At 44.9% G+C, this 22,325-nt stretch overlaps 1 protein-coding gene across 24 annotated transcripts in view; it reads left to right on the top strand.

The window, feature by feature from the left end:
- SRCIN1 (SRC kinase signaling inhibitor 1) overlaps positions 1-22,325 on the top strand; it is a 900,548-nt gene that overhangs the window by 260,813 nt on the left and 617,410 nt on the right. Inside the window, exon 1 of one of the 24 annotated variants that reach the window (XM_063959674.1) lies at positions 155-725. The exons of the other annotated variants lie outside the window; for them this stretch is intronic. The gene's annotated coding sequence lies outside the window, so the exon portion shown is untranslated. Of the gene's footprint in view, positions 1-154; positions 726-22,325 lie in introns of those variants that run through there. 24 annotated transcript variants of the gene reach the window in all.

Here is a 22,325-nt window from a genome sequence, read left to right as displayed (position 1 = left end):
GGTGCTCTGTTCATCTGTGATTCCTTCTTTCTCCTAAGGCTGTGTGTGTGTGTGTGTGTGTGTGTGTGTGTGTGTGTGTGTGTGTGTGTGTGTGTGTGTGTATGTGCGTGTGGCTGGACTCTGTTCAGCTACTGATGAATAGCAGAGTGGATTCAGGCTCTGCTGCTGCACTGTGTTATTTCACACACTGTAGCTGTGAGCGTTTCCTCTCCATCCATTCCTGGCTCGGTTTTCACAGAGAATACTTATTAATACAATATTATTTCTCCTATGCATTGGCTTTCATCTATTTTTCACGCTCTGTTTACTGTCGCCTTGTTCATGGTCCATCAGGGGTCTAGCTGACTCCTACCTAAAGATTTACGGAACTGCAGCAATAAACTGTGTTGAAGGTTCCTCTCTCTATGATTATTCCATCATTTTTTGGAAGGCAATGCAAAGACCCATGGATATCTCTCTTCACCGACGTGCCTTTTCATGCACGCTGCTTCTTTTCCTGCTTTATGGCAGGTGATTTTATATTTGGAAGGACTTTCCAGGCAATAGATTGAATTTGAATTTTTATAAGGCAAACTATTCAACGTTAATCTCTGCCCAAAAGCAGTTTGGCTGCAGGGAAATGTGTTAGAGGAAAAATAGGAGTCTCTTCCTGGCAGAGATAGGAGCAGAATGATATACTCAGTTAACTGTCCATTCCATCCCGTGTCACCAACCTTGTGCCTCAGGTAAGAGTTACACAGTGTATGGGCTTTTAAATAGCAGGAGATATAATGACTTGCATTGAGCATTTCCTCAGCATCTCTCTTTTATCTGGACTTTATGCATTATGCACAACCTTCCAGCATTCTGTGCTTGTACTCTGTGGACTGAATGCAGATGCCTCTTCTCAAAGAATCCCTGTTTTATTCTTGCAGTGTTATGATTACAACATTTGCCAAGGGAAAGATTTCATAATTGGGGTGCCTTGTAGCTAGAAAACCACTTGCTGGATAAATTGTCACAAATTTCACACAAGGGTGTCTTTGGGTTATTGAGAAACTGGTATGGGACAAGTTCTCTCAGGGCTGCTTGGCTTTTCTAGCTCGTGGCCTCAGGATTAATAGTCAACAAGGGAAATGGAAGAATTACAAATAATAGATGACAAGAGGGAAATATGCAGAGGAAAGTGGCAGTGCAGGAGAATGGGGGAGGATACAGTAGGTGCAGGCAGAACCTGGCAGCACCGCGCCATTGTGGCTGCTTTCTAAGCTATAATGCTGGGTTTTCATTTTTTGGCTCCTTAACAATTATAAATATCTTACCTGCACTCTTGTGTGCAAGCATAAGTCATTTTAGGTTGTCTTCAGGAACTTGAGCACACTGTGAGCATTTTTGACAAAGGCACGTGTCAGAAGAAAATGCTTTCCCCGATCTTGCTTAGTATTACGGATACTCCTAATTTAGCAGAAAGCAGAGACTAGGCATGTATGTTCTAGGGATGTATGTTATACATCTATTTTTTTAATGGATGTATTCAATTAGGTATATATTTTGTTGCACTGTGTGGATCAGCTGCATTGAAATAAATATCAATCCTTAAGAATTAAAAAAAAAAGTGCAAAGTTTCAAAGGATAATATTTTCACTACATTTACTTTCATAGGTGGTCGTTATGCCTGTTTCTCTATATTGTATCTTTAATCCAAGCACCTACATGTCTGCTTGCATGATGCCTACAAATGGAGTCACAGATCATGTAATGAGAGGAGGCATCCTTAAGTAGATTTCTCAGACACTGAATAGAATTTGTTATATTGAGAAATGTTTGAAACACATCAGACTTAAATGAAGCTGGTGGAAGTGTTAGAACTGAGGGAGCTAATATTCTGGTAGAGTAGTGAGGTTAATTATACACTTATTTCTAGTGCAGAGAGTGAGTTATTTGGAAAGAGGTATGAATAGTCCATGTTGGAGTTAATGTGTTTCTGTGGCATTGAAAAAGATAAACCAATGTACTATTCCACTCCATGTCTTGTTATGATAATTGCTCATCTTTGACATGAATCTTTTTCCATACAAATAGTGTTCATCAGAACACAAAGAAAAAGAGAAACTCTTCACCATAAATGGTGGAGAGAAGACAGGCGCTGTAACTGAGCTGGTTTCCTAAGCTGCTGTTGGAAACGGGATGATAGCTGTTCACCCCAAAAAAACATACATATGAATAAACAGAAAAATACCAACTGCGCTCAAAAATATTTTTATATAATTAAAACTGATATAACAGATACACATATACAAATATATACCTAAATACTAAAATCAGGCACTGCTGATATAGAAACATACATTAAGAAAATTTGAGCCTTATTGAGCCATTCTCTGTAAGTGATTTTTCACTAGGGGCAGTTTTTTGTGTAAACAAAAAATATTTAGCTGATGGTCAGCTGATTGTTGGAGGATGTTTGTAAAGTCCTGCAACGCATGCGTTGATGTGCAAAAACCAACAGGTATCCAGATGAAGGAGGATATTTACCAAGTCCTTGGTGGTAATTCAGCCGGGTATCCCACCTGGCGGGGTTCTGGAGCTTGCTCTCTATCCCTCGCAGCAAAGATGGTGGTTCTCCCTTAATTAATATCCACACCAAAAAGGACTGGAATCTCCAGATGGAACACAACGTCCTGTATGTCACTTGCAGGAGTCCTCAGAGGTGCCCAGGTCAGAGATGTGGCCCCCCTTCATCAGAACACAAACCTCATTAAGACCTTCTTGTAAGCTTCGCTAGGCACCAGTTAACTAATGTCATGCTATATGTCTATACTTACCATACTACCCCTTAAGATCAGGACACTAATGAATTACACAGGTTCTGTGGCTGTCTGACTTCAAGCCTGCATTTCACCTGGATTTAATCAAACACAGAACCTGTATAATATATGTGTGCCCTGTTTAAATGGAAGGTATGGTAAGCCTACATATGCCTTATCCATTACTTTACCACAATGAAATTAATATTGCATATGGTACAGTACAGTATTGGACTGGATAGGCATTTCTATTGCAGGGGTTTCCAACTCAAGTCTTCAAGTACTCTCAAATGGTCGTGTTTTGTGGATTTCTTTAATCAAGCATAGGTGAGCTGATCTATTTTGCTGGGGAAGTAATCAGTATGTTTCCACAAACTTAAATCCAGAAAACATGACCTGTCGGTTGGTACTTGGAAATTGGAGTTGAGGAACACTGTTCTGTTGCATGTAATGCATTTTTAATAAGACATGTCTTTTAAGGGGGGTACACACTAAAGAGATGTGTACTGAGCGATCTATCACAGACTGCTCAGCACACATCTCTCCCCCCGCTCAGCACCACGCTATGTGTGCTGAGCGAGGATGGGGGGCCACTCACTTCACACAGCGCTGAAGTGAGCGACCGGCTAGATTTTAAGCACGGATCTCTGTGTGTACCCCCCTTTACTAGTTCAGCAAGATTTTGCTTTCCTTATTCAGTAAAAATATCAACAGTTCACTTCCCCACAGTGTTTCCACTTAGCCTTACAATGCTCCCCCTCTCTGATACCCCTTTCAGACATATGACCCGGGAATTACCCTGCTCAAGTCCCGGTTTTTTTTCAACTTGTAAAACGTGTGTGCACATCTTTTGCATCTTTAATGAGATCCTCCCAATTCTGAGGACATATATGGTATAGTACAAAAACTTTTTAGGAATGACAGGCGCATTACACCCACTTTAGCCATAACATAAAAGTGCTGCTGTATTGCAGTGCAAAAAAGTAGTTTTGCCGAAGGGCATGGTGTATCACAAGGGTCTTAAACCTTTGCCCTGCAGCTGTTATGGAACTTCAGTTCCCAGCATGCCCATCCACATTTTAGATTTATCCCATGCTAAACGGTGGCAGAAAATGCTGGGAAGTGTAGTTCCATAACAGCTGCAGGGCAATGGTTGAAGACCCCTGTTCTACAATAAAAAAAATTGCTGCGGTATTGCAGTGAAAAATACAAACAAGATAATCATAAGACCAAGGTGTATGATGTACTCATAATTATGAGCGTATGCGCAATACCTGAATTTTTTAAGACAAACATACGCATTTTAAACATACGTATTTCACAAACAAAACATTAAACAAAAATAAAGTTATGGGCACAATACCCAACCAATAAACATAGAACAAACATTTACTGTATGTGCACAGTATACATTAGAGAATTTGGTACTGTGGTTTATTGCTGGGAGTAGATTCCTCTGGAGTTGTACTAGATAATGAATCTCCAAATTCTGGACCTCTCGGTCTATTCTTTAATGTATTCGAGGTCGAATTAAAGGATGTTGGAGACTGGGCTTGCTGCGCAAACTGGTGAGTATCCCCAAAAGTGGTGGGAGACTGGGCTTGCTGCGCAAACTGGTGAGTATCCCCAAAAGTGGTGGGAGACTGGGCTTGCTGCGCAAACTGGTGAGTATCCCCAAAAGTGGTGGGAGACTGTGCTTGCTGCGCAAACTGGTGAGTGTCCCCAAAAGAGGTGGGAGACTGGGCTTGCTGCGCAAACTGGTGAGTGTCCCCAAAAGTGGTGGGAGACTGGGCTTGCTGCATATACTGGCGAGTATCTCCAAAAGAGGTGGGAGACTGGGCTTGCTGCATATACTGGCGAGTATCCCCAAAAGAGGTGGGAGACTGGGCTTGCTGCATATACTGGCGAGTATCCCCAAAAGAGGTGGGAGACTGGGCTTGCTGCATATACTGGCGAGTATCCCCAAAAGAGGTGGGAGACTGGGCTTGCTGCATATACTGGCGAGTATCCCCAAAAGAGGTGGGAGACTGGGCTTGCTGCATATACTGGCAAGTATCCCCAAAAGAGGTGGGAGACTGGGCTTGCTGCATATACTGGGATCTAGGCCCAAAATATGGTGGAGACTGGGCTTGTTGCATATACTGGGATATATGCCCAAAAGATGGGGGAGACTGGCCTTGCTGGGCATACCGTGTTTTTGGACCAAATGTGGTGTGAGAATGCGATTGTAGGTCAGAATGAGTGTTTGTACATTGTGGTGTAGAGGTCATTTTGGAAACAAGCTGACCTAGGAATTCACGGTTCTCGCTGCTGATCTTACCCTGCATAGCTACCATTTGCGTTAGCAAATTCCTCTGCAGTTCACGTTCATTGTCCATACATTTTTGCAATCTTGCATCCTCTTGACTCTGCCAATCTGAATCCATCTCGCGTAGTTGGTCGCACAGGATATTTGTCATGGCTTTTGTAGCTCCCCCTATTTTGGTCGTCTTTTTCCTACGAGGCGGGACTGTGTAAACTAAAAAACAAAACAGAATTTTTTTTGACCATCTCAAAGGTAACAATGGGATATGGCACAGAAGTGTAAGTTGGACAAATAGATTTATAAAATATATGAATACATCTGTGCTTGCGGTTACCATACGCTAGCACAATATGAACGCAGCAACAGGTACAGTTTAATAATAACACCCTATTACGTCACAATATCATAGTCATTATTGTTAGTATACTACATAAAAGTATTGTCATATACTATATGTAGAATATGTCTCTGACAATGATAATGCCGGAAACTTACGGTTTGAGCGTAGGGTAGGCTTGTCTCCCTGGTTCTGTGGTAGGGAATCGTCCCCCGTGCTCTGCGACAATGCTGTCACATCTGTGGCCTTGTTTGGATCGATGATGATGGTGACATCTGAATCAACATCTGGATCATCATCAAATAGGCTCTGCGATGATGCCGGGCTCTGCTGGCTGCACTCTGGAGACGATGGAGCCGCAGCTGATGGTATAGCAGACAGCGTGCCAGCATCACTAGATGAGGATAGGGCAACGGGATTGCTAAGTGCTGTATGGCCAAACACGTTGCTGCACAGTTCTTATAAGTGCCACTCCATCTTTCCCATACCACTGCGATTTCCATTGTGGTCATGGACCTTGGTATATTGTTTCTTAAGGGACTTTAGTTTGTAAAGAACTTGCTGTTGTGTCTTCACAATACCTCTGCTGAACAGGATCTTTGCAATGTTGCCATAGATCATGGCATCCTTAACAGTCCCTGTTACTTGTGATTTCATTTCCTCCTCACCCCTCACATGTAGTAGCTCCTGGACCTCCTCCTCCTTCCAGTGAGCCATTATGAACAAAATGGCAGTCTCTTCACTGGCGCACCCTCTGGCACACTTCTCTGCACACTTCTGCAGACTTCTCTGCACAGCTCTGTGTTACTCTGGCACTCTCTGGCACTGGCACACACATGCACAGCTCTGTGTACCTTCTGCACTCTGGCACTGCCACACTTCACAGCAAAGCTCTCTGCTTCCTCCCATGCTGCTGTGGCGTCTGTTCCCCTCGGTCTGCCGCTGATGAGGTCATCAGCAGGCATCAGGCAGCCCTTTCTGACCAATGAAAACCTTTTTCATGCAGCCAGAGAGCAAATTCCCGGGTCGCGCCTTTCAGACTTAACCCGGGAAGCCAACCCGGGAAGAAAAACCCGGGAAAAACCCAGGTCAATTGCAGGGTTGGCGACCCGGATCACATTCCCGGGTCGGTGCCTTTCAGACATACCTAATTCCCAGGTTGATGTGCGTTTATGTGTAAAAACCCGGGAATTTAGAGCATGTCTGAAAGGGGTATAAGATCCCTTTCAGACATCAGACCCAGGAAATTGCTGGCTCTAGCATGCCAGCAAATTACCGGGTCTAAGCTCCATGACCCTGGTCAGGAGAAGGGTCGCGGACCTGAGACTTAGTGCTGGGCCGTTGCCTTCCAGACATACCAAAATCCCGGATTAATGCATGTTCACATGCATAAACCCAGGATTTTGATGCATGTCTAGGAGGTATAACTCTCTCTTCAGTTCTCTAGCATGTCCAAAAAGTAGGTTTCATTTATCATGTTTTTCTTACCATAGTTTGCCATTTTTTAGCTTAGTTCTCACCATTTTTTTTCTCTGTGCATAACTTTTTCTGCTACTCCTTATCATTATGTGCTAGCTCTCATAGAGAACATTCACTACCTCCCCATATATAATATCAATACTACAGTGTATTTTACATCCAGGTTTTTCAAGTGTTTGAGACCTGCATGCCTAAATATACAGAACTATGCATCCATGGAAATAGTGAAGTGGCAGCTGTAACTGGATGAGGGAACCTTGGTCCTATTGACAGGCCAAACTGAGCTGGAATTTTACTTACAAGGTATTTTTCTGAGCGGGTAGGTTTGGGGATTAGGTTGAATTTGCTGGATGCAACAATGCTTTTGTTATTTGCAAATGGGCCTGAAAAATCGAGTTGCAAAAAGGTTGTGTCAGTAACATTTTAAAAGGAAAAAATAATTATGCTCAAATCCGCATTTAGTATTTAATGACAAAATCTGGATTGAAATCCATAAGCAGTAAATACAGGCGTGCATTAAAATAAATGCGGTGCATATATTAATCACCCATGTCGTTAGAATGACAGTGGTCACATGACCGACGCCGGCAACCCGACATTGAAGATTTTGACGTCTGGTAGTGGCTAAGGCTAGGTATGGTACCCCTAGGTTTGGTGTCTAGGGCAAACACTCAGAAGGTGGTGGCTAAGGCTAACCCCCACCTCACCGTGCCTACCCCTACCACCCCACAGTGAATAACCGTACCCCGAACCCCGACCCCTAACAATGAAAATGATACTTACCTTCGGGATATCGTCCGTCAGTCTTCCGGCGCCGGTCTCCCGTGTGGTGTCGGAATTCCGGTGTCTGTCACATGACTGCAGGCATCCTGTCGATCGGGATGTTATTCGTTTCCCGTTTTGTGCATTGTATCAGTGATGATACGCAGCAGGAAGTATTAGGTTTTGCAGTGCATGATGGTACACTTTAGATGGCTGTCCGCTAATCAAACACTGTAATAGGCCCTGGGAGAAATTTAATAGCGACTGAGTTGACAAACCTGGTTTGTTTCTGGTAAGTTTCAATTTGATGTATGTAATAGAATGAGAATGCAAGTAAACAGCCCACTGTCAATCTTTGAGCGACCAAAATCAATATCGCAATTTTTACTATGGTAAACCTATAACTCGTCAGAGGTAATGGGTAGGAAGTTGTAAACTCACCTGAAACAAACAATAGACTTTTCTTAGGCCAACAAGATTGATGTGATTTCAAAGCTGACGCCTAGTAGCACACATATGTGGCCTATTAGAACATATTCTAAACCTATATAAAAATAGGATTTTAATTACCTACCGGTAAATCCTTTTCTCGTAGTCCGTAGAGGATGCTGGGGTCCATTTTAGTACCATGGGCTATAGATGGTTCCGCAGGAGCCTTCGGCACTTTAAGACTTTTCAACAGTGTGAACTGGCTCCTCCCTCTATGTCCCTCCTCCAGACCTCAGTATAGGAACTGTGCCCGAGGAGACGGACAACTTCGAGAGAAGAATTTACATTAAACTAGTGGCGAGATTCACACCAGCTCACACCATACCAAAAACATGTCGCCTAACATGGCCTTTAACATAACCCATGCTAACGTGCATGCATAACGTAACAGCAACTGCTGTAAAACATCTTAACACATGAGAACCTGTGTAAAAAGACAAAATGTAATTTGCAGGAAAAATGAGCACTGGGCGGGTGCCCAGCATCCTCTACGGACTACGAGAAAAGGATTTACCGGTAAGTAATTAAAATCCTATTTTCTCTTACGTCCTAGAGGATGCTGGGGTCCATTTTAGTACCATGAGGATGTACCAAAGCTCCCAGTACGGGCGGGAAAGTGCTAATGATAGCAAGAAAAAATGAAGTACCCAACAGTGCGCACAAGGCAGCTAGTAGTGCAGTATACCAACAAGAGGCTTTTCCCACCTCCCATGTGAAGCATGCAATAAAAAATATACGTGGAATACCACTTAACCAGCGCCATACTACAATATGACAGTATGTTTTTTCAATCTGTAGAATCCATACACCTCCTTCCGGTTTTCCTGTATATGAAGAGGCTCTCAGACCTCAAACACGTTAATGGTACTGGAAAGAGAAATAGTGGGCAAAATAGTATAATACTGTTTAAAAATGTAATGACATACAAAACATGTATTAAAACAGATTTCCAACACAGCATCACACAATTAAGGTGGAGACTTAAAATGCTGCAACTGACACCCTCAGTGTCGGTGGAAGTATTGGCTAATTACCGTATCTTTAAAGAAAACGGGCTCTTGAGTACTTCTTGACTTGACCATCGTCCTTGGAAGCTTTCCCCTTGCGTGACTGCTCCCCAACCTCAGAGGCTTGCATCTGTGGTCACCAGGATCCAAGTCTGAATCCCGAACCTGCGTCCCTCCAGGAGGTGAGAACTTTGAAGCCACCACAAGAGTGAAATACTGGCTTTTGTTGACAGGATTATCCTCCGGTGCATGTGTAGGTGCGATCCGGACCACTTGTCCAGTAGATCCCATTGGAACACCCTGGCGTGGAATCGGCCAAATTGTCGAGCCTCGTAGGCCGCTACCATCTTCCCCAGCAGGCGGATGCACTGATGAATAGATACGCGTGCTGGTTTTAAAACTTAGTAGAGAGGGTTTGTCAGTTCCGCACTAGTCGAGCGTCCGCATGTCAATCGGTTCTCACTAACCCTCTCCTGTGTCCCTCCTGCGTCTCCGGCGGGTCTAATAAAGGAAGTGCCGTTCGTGAGCTCTGATTGGCTCTCGAACCGGCACTTCCTTTAACAGACCCGCCGGAGACCCAGGAGGGACACAGGAGAGGCGCGCGCTGTGCCCTCCGTGTCCCTCCAACACAAAACAGAGGGGGGGAGCGGGGGCACGCACTGGGGGAGCATATGTGCACTAAGGGGGCATATATGGCACTTGGGGGGTGTATGTGTACCTGGCACATGGTGGGGGCTATATTTGGCACTGGGGGCACGTGAGTAACTGGCACTGTGGAGGAATATCTGGCACTGGGGGCATATGTGGCACTGGGGGGTATATGTGTACCTGGCACATGGGGGGGCTATATTTGGCACTGGGGGCATGTGAGTACCTGGCACTGTGGGGGAATATCTGGCACTGGGGGCATATGTGGCACTGGGGGGGGGTATATGTGTACCTGGCACATAGGGGGGGCTATATTTGGCACTGGGGGCATGTGAGTACCTGGCACAGTGGGGGAATATCTGGCACTGGGGACATATGTGGCACTGGGAGCACAGCCCTAGCAACAAGCATTACCCCCTAGCAACGAGCATGACACCCAGTGCATGAAACCCCTGGCAACGAGCATGACACCCAGTGCATGAAACACCTGGCAACGAGCATGAAACCCAGTGCATGAAACCCCTGGCAACGAGCATGACACCCTGAGCATGAAAACCCCTGGCACCGTGTATGGAACCAAGAGCATGAAACCCCTGGCAACGAGCGGGTAATTTAAAAGTAATTAGAAGCCTTACTGTAGGACTTAATGTGTAATGGGCATTACGGTGTGTGCCATAATGTATCACGGACATTGCGGTGTGTGTCATAATGTGTCATAGGCATTACAGTGTGTGGCATACTATATCACGGGCATTGTGGTATAATGTCTCAGGGACATTGCAGTGTGGCATAATGTATAACGGGCATTGCGGTGTGTGGCATAGGGTATAACAGGCATTGCGGTATGTGTCACAGGCATTACGGTGTATGGTATACTATATCACGGGCATTGTGATATGTGGTATAATATCTCAGGGTCATTGCAGTGTGTGGCATAATGTATCACGGACATTGCGGTGTGTGTCATAATGTGTCAGGCATTACGGTGTGTTGTATACTATATCACGGGCATTGTGGTATGTGGTATAATGTCTCAGGGTCATTGCAGTGTGTGGCATAATGTATAACGGGCATTGCGGTGTGTGGCATAGGGTATAACGGGCATTGCGGTATGTGTCAGGCATTACGGTGTGTTGTATACTATATCACGGGCATTGTGGTATGTGGTATAATGTCTCAGGGTCATTGCAGTGTGTGTCATAATGTGTCACAGGCATTGTATGTGCTATTATGTATCGGGCATTGCAGTGGGTAGCATAATGTATAACGGGCATTGCGATTCCTGTCATAATGTGTCACAGGCATTACGGTGTGTGGCATAATGTGTCGGTGGCATTACGGTGTGTGGCATAATGTATCGGGGGCATTATGGTGTGTGCATATTGTGTCATGTGCATTATTGTGTGTGGCATAATGTCTAAGGGCCATTGCAGTATGTGGCATAATGTATACTGGGCATTACTATAAGGAGGAAAAATGACAAATAATGTAAGGGGCATGAATCAGGATTATTTTTCTTTCCTGTGGTGGCCAACGTCTGAGCGTGCAGGTTGCAAAACTGGGGTATAAGGTAGTCTTTCCCTGCAATGCCACGCCCCTTTATGCGAAGCCACGCCCATTCAAATGAAGCCACGCCCTTTTTGCGGCGTGCACGCGCCTAAGGCGTGCGCATGTTTGTCTCTTTGATAGTGCCAATTATGGGGGATTGGGGGGGGGGGGTCGCCAAATAATTTTTTGGCTTGGGGGAGAAAAATTTCTAGTTACGCCACTGTGTGTTCAGTACCCTTCAGGAGCTAATGGTGTCCTGTCAGCGGAAGCAGAACCATTAACTAATTGAGAAGTTGGTTCCTACTTCTCCCCCCTAAGTCCCACGAAGCAGGGAAGCTGTTGCCAGCAGCTTCCCTGTAAAATAAAAAAACAAAGAAAGTATTTTTCCAGCAAAGCTCTGTAGAGCTCCACTAGTGTGCATCCAGTCTCCTGGGCACATTTTCTAAACTGAGGTCTGGAGGAGGGGCATAGAGGGAGGAGCCAGTTCACACTGTTGAAAAGTCTTAAAGTGCCGAAGGCTCCTGCAGAACCGTCTATACCCCATGGTACGAAAATGGACCCCAGCATCCTCTAGGACGTAAGAGAAATGTATATCAATCTATATAAACCTGCCCATGGGCCATTTTTAGAAACCATTTACATTTTATGTTTTAAAACCACATGTTGCTATGAATCCAAAAACGCTTCTCTCTCTAAAATTTGGAGGTGGCTTAAAATAGAAAACGGGTACATCATGTATAAATAAAACAGATTATCTGTAGAATCCCAGCTTCTCCCGTCTGGACCAGTAGTCACCATTGTGTTGTGGGTAAGAGAATACTGCTCCCCATCTCCTATCTGGTCTCTTCCCCTTCCATCCCAACAACTGTTTGAGCAGGTAATCGGGAACCCAACGGTCAGAATCCCGATGCTCACAATGCCAACGGATCCCGCTAAGTATTTATACGCTGTACCAGCTATCTACCAATAAACTAACACCATTAAGTAAGTGGGCTGTTCATAGTTTGAGTCATCCACTGGTGTGTGCCTATATAACTGCATTATCAACACCTGCACACACATCATTTCCAACAGTGGGAACACAGCGGCCACTGTCCTGTCTGTGAGAGAGGCTGTACCCCCTGTGCGTTCCTCAGTTCGGCAGTCAGTCAGGCAGACTCTGACAACACCAGTCGTGCGCTGCCTTCAATTCACAGACCGCTTTCATTCAGGAAGAATTCACAGCTCTGTGATTGAGGCAGTACACCAGCGCTAACAGGCAGCAGGACATCCCTATCAGTCCAGTTCAGATGGCAAACTGATGCTGCTGCACACATACAAGGACAACCCTGCCTCCCTGAGATGAGGAGCAGGTTCCTCAGAGAGTGGGGCCTGTTCTTCTCCTTTTGCTGATCCAGTCATCTGACTTTGCTTAAAATGGTTGTGCGGTGACCCATGGGAAAACGCACTGCTGATATGGGCAATGCACCTGCTGCACCAATGGTAGTTTCGCCTCTGAATCAGGAATCCTTTAAAGCATTCACCAAAATCCAACCACAATGCTACGCCACCCCACTGCGCTCTCACCTACACCCACTCCATCCACAACCTAAACAAGAAATTTCTGCAAAGCCTATGCTTATATAGGGCTAACTAGGTCAAAATCCCACTACTTTAGGAAAAAAATACCTACTATGGTTTCTGAACATGCCATAGGTTATGAAACTCACTGTCAGATTGAGTCGTTTTTGGCAGGGTTCAGCAGATGCAAAGAGAAGTTGTGGTGCGGTGGAATTACATAATATAGGCACCTTCCAACTGACTTCCTATTACATCCAGCAAGTTTCTATGCAAACTCGACGCAAACTCATCTTGGGTTCCAGCAAGATTAATTTATAAGGAAATACATAAGCAGTTCCAATTTCCCCATTGAGTGTGTTTCTGTGTCATGCGCCAATAGGTTATTAGTTGTTGAGAGAAGTTCTACAGGTTTGGAGGTGCTGGCCATTTATTTTTTTCTTTCAGGAGAGTGTTAGATGGTAAAGGCAGGGCTTGAAGCCTTAATCAAGCCATGAAGAAGAGACCTGCTGTGTCTCGAAATGCATTGGAATGCTTCACCTGTGATTAGTACAAAGGAGAATACTGCCGACTACCCTGGAAACCTTTTGGCTCAAGCTTTAGAGCCATGTGCAGGGAGAACCTGGTTACTCTGCACATTTACACCTGCGGCTCTAATACATCATCTTTGGTAGTGATTTGGCTTTTTTCCAGCCTATGTCATAGACTTTGGGCCTAATTCTGAGTTGATCACAGCAGCAATTTTGTTAGAAGTTGGGCAAAACCATGTGCACTGCAGGAGGGGCAGATATAACATGTGCAGAGAGAGTTAGATTTGGGTGGGGTGTATTCAAACTGAAATCTAAATTGCAGTGTAAAAATAAAGCAGCCAGTATTTACCCTGCACAAAAAACAAAATAACCCACCCAACTCTAACTCTCTCTGCACATGTTACATCTGCCCCCCCCCCCCCCCCCCCCCCCCCCCCAAACCTGCAGTGCACATGGGGGGTAATTCCAAGTTGATCGCAGCAGGAATTTTTTTTAGCAGTTGGGCAAAACCATGGGGGTAATTCCAAGTTGATCGCAGCAGGATTTTTGATAGCAATTGGGCAAAACCATGTGCACTGCAGGGGAGGCAGATACAACATGTGCAGAGAGAGTTAGATTGGGGTGGGGTGTGTTCAATCTGCAATCTAATTTGCAGTGTAAAAATAAAGCAGCCAGTATTTACCCTGCACAGAAATAAAAGAACCCACCCAAATCTAACTCTCTCTGCACATGTTATATCTGCCTCCCCTGCAGTGGACATGGTTTTGCCCAATTGCTATCAAAAATCCTGCTGCGATCAACTTGGAATTACCCCCCATGTGCACTGCAGGGGAGGCAGATTTAACATGTGCAGAGAGAGTTAGATTTGGGTGTGGTGTGTTCAATTTGCAATCTAATTTGCAGTGTAAAAATAAAGCAGCCAGTATTTTACCCTGCACAGAAATAAAATAACCCACCCAAAATCTAACTCTCTCTGCACATGTTATATCTGCTTCCCCTGCAGTGCACATGGTTTTGCCCAACTGCTAAAAAAATTCCTGCTGCGATCAACTTGGAATTACCCCCATGGTTTTGCCCAATTGCTAACAAACTTGCTGCTGCGATCAAAGCTCGGAATTAGGCCCATTATGCTATTAAAAGAGTGCCATCTTTATTATTGTCTATATTATTGCTACAATATATCCTTGTTCTTAATTTTTTTATAATTACATCTGCAGTTTACCATTTTTATCTTATTGGTTCAGTGGATAAGCGCCAATCACGTGACACTACCTCCACAATCACTGTCTGTTTCTGTGGTTCCACTAGGGAACCTAAGTGTCACTGAAGGCTCAGCTCATATCCACAGAAGTGCCAAGTTAGTTCCTCAAGCTTTGTATTGCAGGGCTGTTGAGACGTAAACGTGGCCCTGGGTAAGGTGGGGGTGTGGCCAAATGCAGGAGACTCACCGCTTTAAAAAAAAAACCTAATGTACAGTTCTATTCATGGCATCATAAAGAAGGCCCTAAATAGCTTTGTCTGACCCCTCAGTAGCCATTGCTCGGGAAAACAGTATCTTCCCATATGGTACCACTGAGTACAGGTATGTTCAGGCTTGGGACCGGCCCACAGGGGTAAAGAGGAAACCACTACGTGGGGGCCCAACTCCTGTTCTAAGGATCAGGTTCCAGTCTGTGCACATGAATTATACATTATACATATCAGAGGCGGAACTACCGGCAGTGCAACCAGTGCGTTGCACTGGGGCCCGCCACTGTCCAGGGGCCCCAAAGCATGTAATGAGTCAAACTGACTCATTACATGCCGCTGTGTGCTGCGGGCAACCGCTGCCCGCAGCACACAGCCGCCCGCATTACACAGGAATCGGAGAGGAGCACAGCGCAGCGCAGCGGTCACGGGCACGGGGGGGTAAGGAGAAGGAGGGAGGCGGAGGAGGGAGTCGCAGCAGCGCTTTGTTACTGGTTGAGGCGCTGCTGCTGCTGTCCCTCTGCTTCACTATAGGCTGTCTTCCGAGAACAGCCTATAGTGAAGCAGAGGGCCAGCAGCAGCAGCGCCTCCACCAATAACACAGCGCTGCTGCGGCTCCCTCCTCCACCTCCCTCCTCCTCCTGCCCGGGAATCGTGACCAGAAGCTGCACCGAGGAGCCTGAGCCAGCGGAGAGGGTAAGTATAATTCTTTCTTTCTTTCTTTCTTTCTTTCTTTCTTTCTTTCTTTCTTTCTTTCTTTCTTTCTTTCTTTCTTTCTTTCTTTCTTTCTTTCTTTCTTTCTTTCTTTCTTTCTTTCTTTCTTTCTTTCTTCAAAAAGGGGAACTGTCTGCCGCAATGTGTAAAAAGGGGTAATCTGCCTGCCGCAATGTGTAAAAAGGGGGAATCTGCCTGCCGCAATGTGTAAAAAGGGGGAATCTGCCTGCCATAATGTGTAAAAAGTGGGAATCTGCATGCCGCAATGTGTAAAAAGGGGGAATCTGCCTGCCGTAATGTGTAATAAGGGGGAATCTGCCTGCCGTAATGTGTAATAAGGGGACACTGTCTGCCGCAATGTGTAAAAAGGGGGAATCTGTCTGCCGTGATGTGTAATAAGGGGACACTGTCTGCCGCAATGTGTAAAAAGGGGGATGCTGTCTGCCGTAATGTGTAATAAGGGGACACTGTCTGCCGCAATGTGTAAAAAGGGTGATGCTGTCTGCCGTAATGTGTAACAAGGGCACGCTGTCTGCCGTTATGTGTAAAAAGGGCACGCTGTCTGCCGTTATGTGTAAAAAGGGCACGCTGTATGCCATTATGTGTAAAAAGTGCACGCTGTCTGCCGCTATGTGTAAAAAGGGCACGCTGTCTGCCGTTATGTGTAAAAAGGGGGACGCTGTCTGCCGTAATGTGTAAAAAGGGGACGCTGTCTGCTGTAATGTGTAAAAAGAGGAATCTGTCCGCCGAAAGGTGTAAAAGGGTCACTACCTGGTGTAGTGGTGCTACTGTGCGGCGTAATTTGAATAATGGAGACTACTGTGCACCGTTTTATGAATTGGTATTATTTTGTGGCCACACCCCTTCCCCACGAAGCCACACCACTATGTATTTTTGCACGCGCCTACGGCGTGCACTGCCCCTGTTTTACATGCAGGGGTGGGGCTCCGATGCCATTTCTTGCACACAGTGCTAAAATGTCTAGTTACGGCACTGTTGCTAGGTATCCATTTCTCTGGCCCTGAGCAGATCCCCCTCACCAGATCCTCTCCAGGGGTGAGGGGGCAAAGCATTTTGTCGCACCTGGGCCCACCGCTCGCTAGTTCCGCCACTGATACATATGTTACCTTGTACTGGACTATGGTGTATTTTCTACAGTGCATTGCTGTTATTAATCTGTTATTAATCTGGCACATTATCATGCATGCAGCAGCTTAATTTTCTATATATATTTATGAAGGGGCCCAGACATTGCACCATACTGGCCACACCCCTAACTTAGGCCCCTGCCACTGCATTCCCCACGGTGGGCCCTACATGCCCCAGTCCGACACTGGGTATGTTGATGACACTATTATGGTTTTGGATAATAATAAACTGAATTTGGTAATTTCAGGAGTACCATCAATAGAATCATGCACATTCTACACTTTATGCATAATTGCAATGTAGAAAAAATTATATTTTTGTGTTGAGAGTGTATAGGGTTGTCGGACATTGTGGTTTTGCTGGGGTTTTTTTTTTTCTTTCCATAATTGGGCATTTCAGGCTGAGAACTCGGCAGCGATAATGTGAACACCCGGAGCTGTTCTGTCTTTTGGGAGTGGTGTGTACACCAGACAGATATCTCGCACCTAGCATGGGGCTGGTGCAAGTGTTCATGCTATTGACCATAGTGGCTGACAACGGAAAACAGTGGGCGGAGCAAGTTCCTGCTAGAAGCTACATGGGTCCTGGCATTAGCCATACAGAAACCTGCATTAGCATAAAGTAGTTAATCAGTCTTCCAAGATATCACACAAACACAGACACTTTTTTGTCCAACTCAGAATCAGCCCCAAAATTATTATTCTGCTGAAAACAACCATTTTGGCCTGAGGAAGGGCTTATCTACTGCTAATAAATAGACCCTAAAAGAGAGAGAGAGAAAGATAGGGAAATAGAGAGAGAGGCATTATCACACCTTTTTTTGGGGGGGGGGGGGGGGGGGGGGATATGGAGATCTTCATAGGTTACTTTCTCCTTCACCCTCCCCTTCATGTTTTGCTGAATAAAGGCTGAGCTTGCTCCCAATAAAAGGTATAAATAAACCTAACTGCAAATCCCAAGTAAGAGATCTATCGCCTGGCTTATAAAAGGAAAGTATATTTAGTCAGTCATTCAGGTTTGTAATCAGAAAAATCTCAGTTCTTCAGCTCCACTGATACTTGATTTAAGTACTCAAGGTTTGAGTTGAGGGAATGAAGGTTGTAATCTTTAAAAAATAGAAATTAATAAATTCTCTCTTTTTTCACTATCTAGTTAGAAAAAGCGGTTTGTGGCAAGATATCATTGACTGGTTAACTGTTAGAAAATGATTAAGAAGTTGCTCTCATCATGCTGCCGAGTGCTGTCATTTTTCTGGGAAAATCCATCCCATACCATTAGTCACAAAAGTAAACTTGCACATCGCAAAGTGTGTGAGCTTGCAATAATTTTGTTTTTGTACAAATGCACCTAACCATTCAAAGTAAAAATACATGCCAGAGTATACCCTTGTTTTTTATTTTTACAGGCAGATTTATTAACATGTTTTTTACTAAAATAATGTGAAAAAGATTGTTTTCACACTCTCTTCACATTATTTTAGTATCACCTGAATGTAGTAAAGGGCTTTTGGAGCAGTTTTCATGAAAAAAAATCCCTGCTCCAAACCCTTTCATTCTCATTTTTTCTCAATATTACATTTTTCATTCATGTAAAAAGTAGCATCTACAGCTTTTTCTAATTTATAACATATATCTGTGTGCATGTCTGAGTCTGTATATGAAGCACAACAGAGCTTGTTTTGGGAAAATTCTTTAAAAAACTGTGTCTGCTAATTTTTACACAGATATACAATACAAGTGTGTCCTTTACAGGAATCGAATTCTAGCTTACAGGCATGGTAACCATCGGCGATACCTCTATGCCAAGAGAGCCATGGAGACAAGTGACTGACACCTGCAGTGACATAGTGATGTCACTCATTGGGGTAAATTTACTAAGCTCCCGATTTTGACCGAGATGCCGTTTTTTCATCAAAGTGTCATCTCGGTAATTTACTAAGCACTAATCACGGCAGTGATGAGGGCATTCGTAATTTTTTGCAAGTTCAGGTAAAAAATTACGAATGAATACACCATCGGTCAAAACGCGGCTGTTTAAGTATGAATCTCGGTCATTTACTAAGAAGTGCAAAGCAAAAAACAAACAAACACTGCCGTGAAAAATTACAACTCGTAAAAAAGTGCTAAAAAAAAACAGACCTACTTTTTTTTTCCGTGATTGGATAGGCATGCAGGGATCCATGAGATCCGTGCATGTATATCAGTGGGAAGGGGTGGGAAAGTTGTTATTTTATTTAAAAAAATTGCGTGGGGTCCCCCCTCCTAAGCATAACCAGCCTCGGGCTCTTTGAGCCGATCCTGGTTGCAGAAATATGGGGAAAAAATTGACAGGGGTTCCCCCATATTTAAGCAACCAGCATCGGGCTCTGCGCCTGGTCCTGGTTCCAAAAATACGGGGGACAAAAAGAGTAGGGGTCCCCCGTATTTTTAAAACCAGCACCGGGCTCCACTAGCTGGACAGATAATGCCACAGCCGGGGGTCACTTTGATATAGTGCCCTGCGGCCGTGGCATCAAAAATCCAACTGGTCACCCCTGGCCGGGGTACCCTGGGGGAGTGGGGACCCCTTCAATCAAGGGGTCCCCCCCCCCAGCCACCCAAGGGCCAGGGGTGAAGCCCGAGGCTGTCCCCCCCCATCCAATGGGCTGCGGATGGGGAGGCTGATAGCCTTTGTTGTCAAAGAAAAGATATTGTTTTTAGTAGCAGTACTACAAGGCCCAGCAAGCCTCCCCCGCATGCTGGTACTTGGAGAACCACAAGTACCAGCATGCGACGGAAAAACGGGCCCGCTGGTACCTGTAGTACTACTACTAAAAAAATACCCAAAAAAAGACAAGACACACACACCGTGAAAGTATAATTTTATTACATACATACACACATACATACATACTTACCTTAAGTTCCCACGCAGGTCGGTCCTCTTCTCCAGTAGAATCCAAGGGGTACCTGTTGAAGAAATTATACTCACGAGATCCAGGGGTCCAGGCTCCTCGGGAAATCCAGGGGTAATCCACGTACTTGACAAAAAAAACAAAACGGTGTCCCGACCACGAACTGAAAGGGGACCCATGTTTGCACATGGGTCACCTTTCCACGAATGCCAGAAACCCACTTTGACTTCTGTCTAAGTGGGTTTCTTCAGCCAATCAGGGAGCGCCACGTTGTAGCACTCTCCTGATCAGCTGTGTGGTCCTGTCCTCACTGACAGGCAGCACACGGCAGTGTTACAATGTAGCGCCTATGCGCTACATTGTAACCAATGATGGGAACTTTCTGCTCAGCGGTGACGTCACTTTAGGTCAACCGCAGGGCAGAAAGTTCCCATCATTGGTTACAATGTAGCGCATAGGCGCTACATTGTAACACTGCCGTGTGCTGCCTGTCAGTGAGGACAGGAGCTCACAGCCGATCAGGAGAGTGCTACAACGTGGCACTCCCTGATTGGCTGAAGAAACCCACTTAGACATCAGTCAGAGTGGGTTTCTGGCATTCGTGGAAAGGAGTCCCATGTGAAAACATGGGGCCCCTTTCAGTTCGTGGCTCGGCTTTCCGTTTTCTTATTTTATGCAAGTACGTGGATTACCCCTGGATTTCCAGAGGAGCCTGGACCCCTGGATCTCGTGAGTATAATTTCTTCAACAGGTACCCCTTGGATTCTACTGGAGAAGAGGACCGACCTGCGTGGGAACTTAAGGTAAGTATGTATGTATGTGTGTATGTATGTAATAAAATTATACTTTCACGGTGTGTGTGTCTTGTCTTTTTTTGGGTATTTTTTTAGTAGTAGTACTACAGGTACCAGCGGGCCCGTTTTTCCGCCGCATGCTGGTACTTGTGGTTCTCCAAGTACCAGCATGCGGAGGAGGCTTGCTGGGCCTTGTAGTACTGCTACTAAAAACAATATCTTTTCTTTGACAACAAAGGCTATCAGCCTCACCATCTGCAGCCCATTGGATGGGGGGGGACAGCCTCGGGCTTCACTCCTGGCCCTTGGGTGGCTGGGGGGGGGGACCCCTTGATTGAAGGGGTCCCCACTCCCCCAGGGTACCCCGGCCAGGAGTGACTAGTTGGATTTTTGATGCCACGGCCGCAGGGCACTATATCAAAGTGACCCCCGGCTGTGGCATTATCTGTCCAGCTAGTGGAGCCCGGTGCTGGTTTTAAAAATACGGGGGACCCCTACTCTTTTTGTCCCCCATATTTTTGGAACCAGGACCAGGCGCAGAGCCCGATGCTGGTTGCTTAAATATGGGGGAACCCCTGTAATTTTTTACACCATATTTTTGCAACCAGGATCGGCTCAAAGAGCCCGAGGCTGGTTATGCTTAGGAGGGGGGACCCCACGCATTTTTTTTAATGATTTTACAGTGTTTAATTTAATAAAAAAAAAAAAAACCCCAGCACGGATCACACAGATCCGGCCGAGATTGATTGTAAAAAAAGTCGGCAGTGTTTTGCTAATCACTGCCGTAAAAATAGGTAAAAAACCACGAATGACATCGACATCGGAACAAAAGAAAAACCCGAATACGACAGCTTAGTAAATCCATCGTAATCAATTCAAAAAGTTGCAATTTTACACTGTCGATGTCATTCGTGATTGAACTTGGACATGATTCTGGAAAATACGAATCTTAGTAAATGTACCCCATTGAATTTTTTTTTATATTTCTGTGTGTCCCAACTCTGCTAAAATATTGAAAATACTGTTAAAAAGGGATATAACCACACATATAAAGTAAAAAATGAATAATCAGGTAAAAGGACAATAAAAGTCAAGATGGATTATATATGTCAGGAAAAATACTGACGTGCACATATGTTGGGTGTGTGTGGATTATTAGAGCTACACTAAAAAGGTCTACAATCGATAGATCTACCACTAATGGTAGACATGCACTAGGGCAACAAGGTCAAAATGTCGACATAGTCAAAAGGTCTACATAGAATAAGTAGACAGTTGAAAAGGTTAACTGGGTCAAAAGGTCGACATGGAAATAGACAACACAAGAAAGGTAGACACAGGTTGTTGTTGTTGTTGTTTTTTGGGGGGTGTTGTCACTTTTCTGCAATAAACAAGCCCCATTAGTGTACCACATCCCCTCGCATGGTTCGCTTCGATCGCCAGATTACGATTTCTAATTGTAGTACACGTGGATAGTAAAGTATGAAAATGTTGAAAAAAAAAGAATACAAATTAATATTAAAATTTAAAAAAAGTGTCGACCATTGTCATGTTGGCCTTTTGAACTGTGAACCTTTTAACATGACCTTTTGACCCTGTCGACCTAATGCATGTCTACCATTAGCATAGGCGGGGGGTTTCCTGGTGTGCACAGACACCCCCTAATGCCCGGCCCCTGCCTCGCGTGCCAATCGATTCTGCTTATACCGTGTGGCGTAATGTGAATTTCAGCTCATACCGTGTGGCGTAATGTGAATTTCAGCTCATACCGTGTGGTGTAATGTGAATTTCGGCTCATACTGTGTTGCGTAATGGGAATTTCGGCTCATACTCTGTGGGGTAATGTGAATTTCGACTTGC

This window comes from Pseudophryne corroboree, chromosome 3 (assembly GCF_028390025.1).
Source record: "Pseudophryne corroboree isolate aPseCor3 chromosome 3, aPseCor3.hap2, whole genome shotgun sequence".
NCBI classification, from domain to species: domain Eukaryota; kingdom Metazoa; phylum Chordata; class Amphibia; order Anura; family Myobatrachidae; genus Pseudophryne; species Pseudophryne corroboree.
Note: the sequence above shows the minus strand (reverse complement) of the source record. Positions and strands in the feature narration are given on the sequence as shown.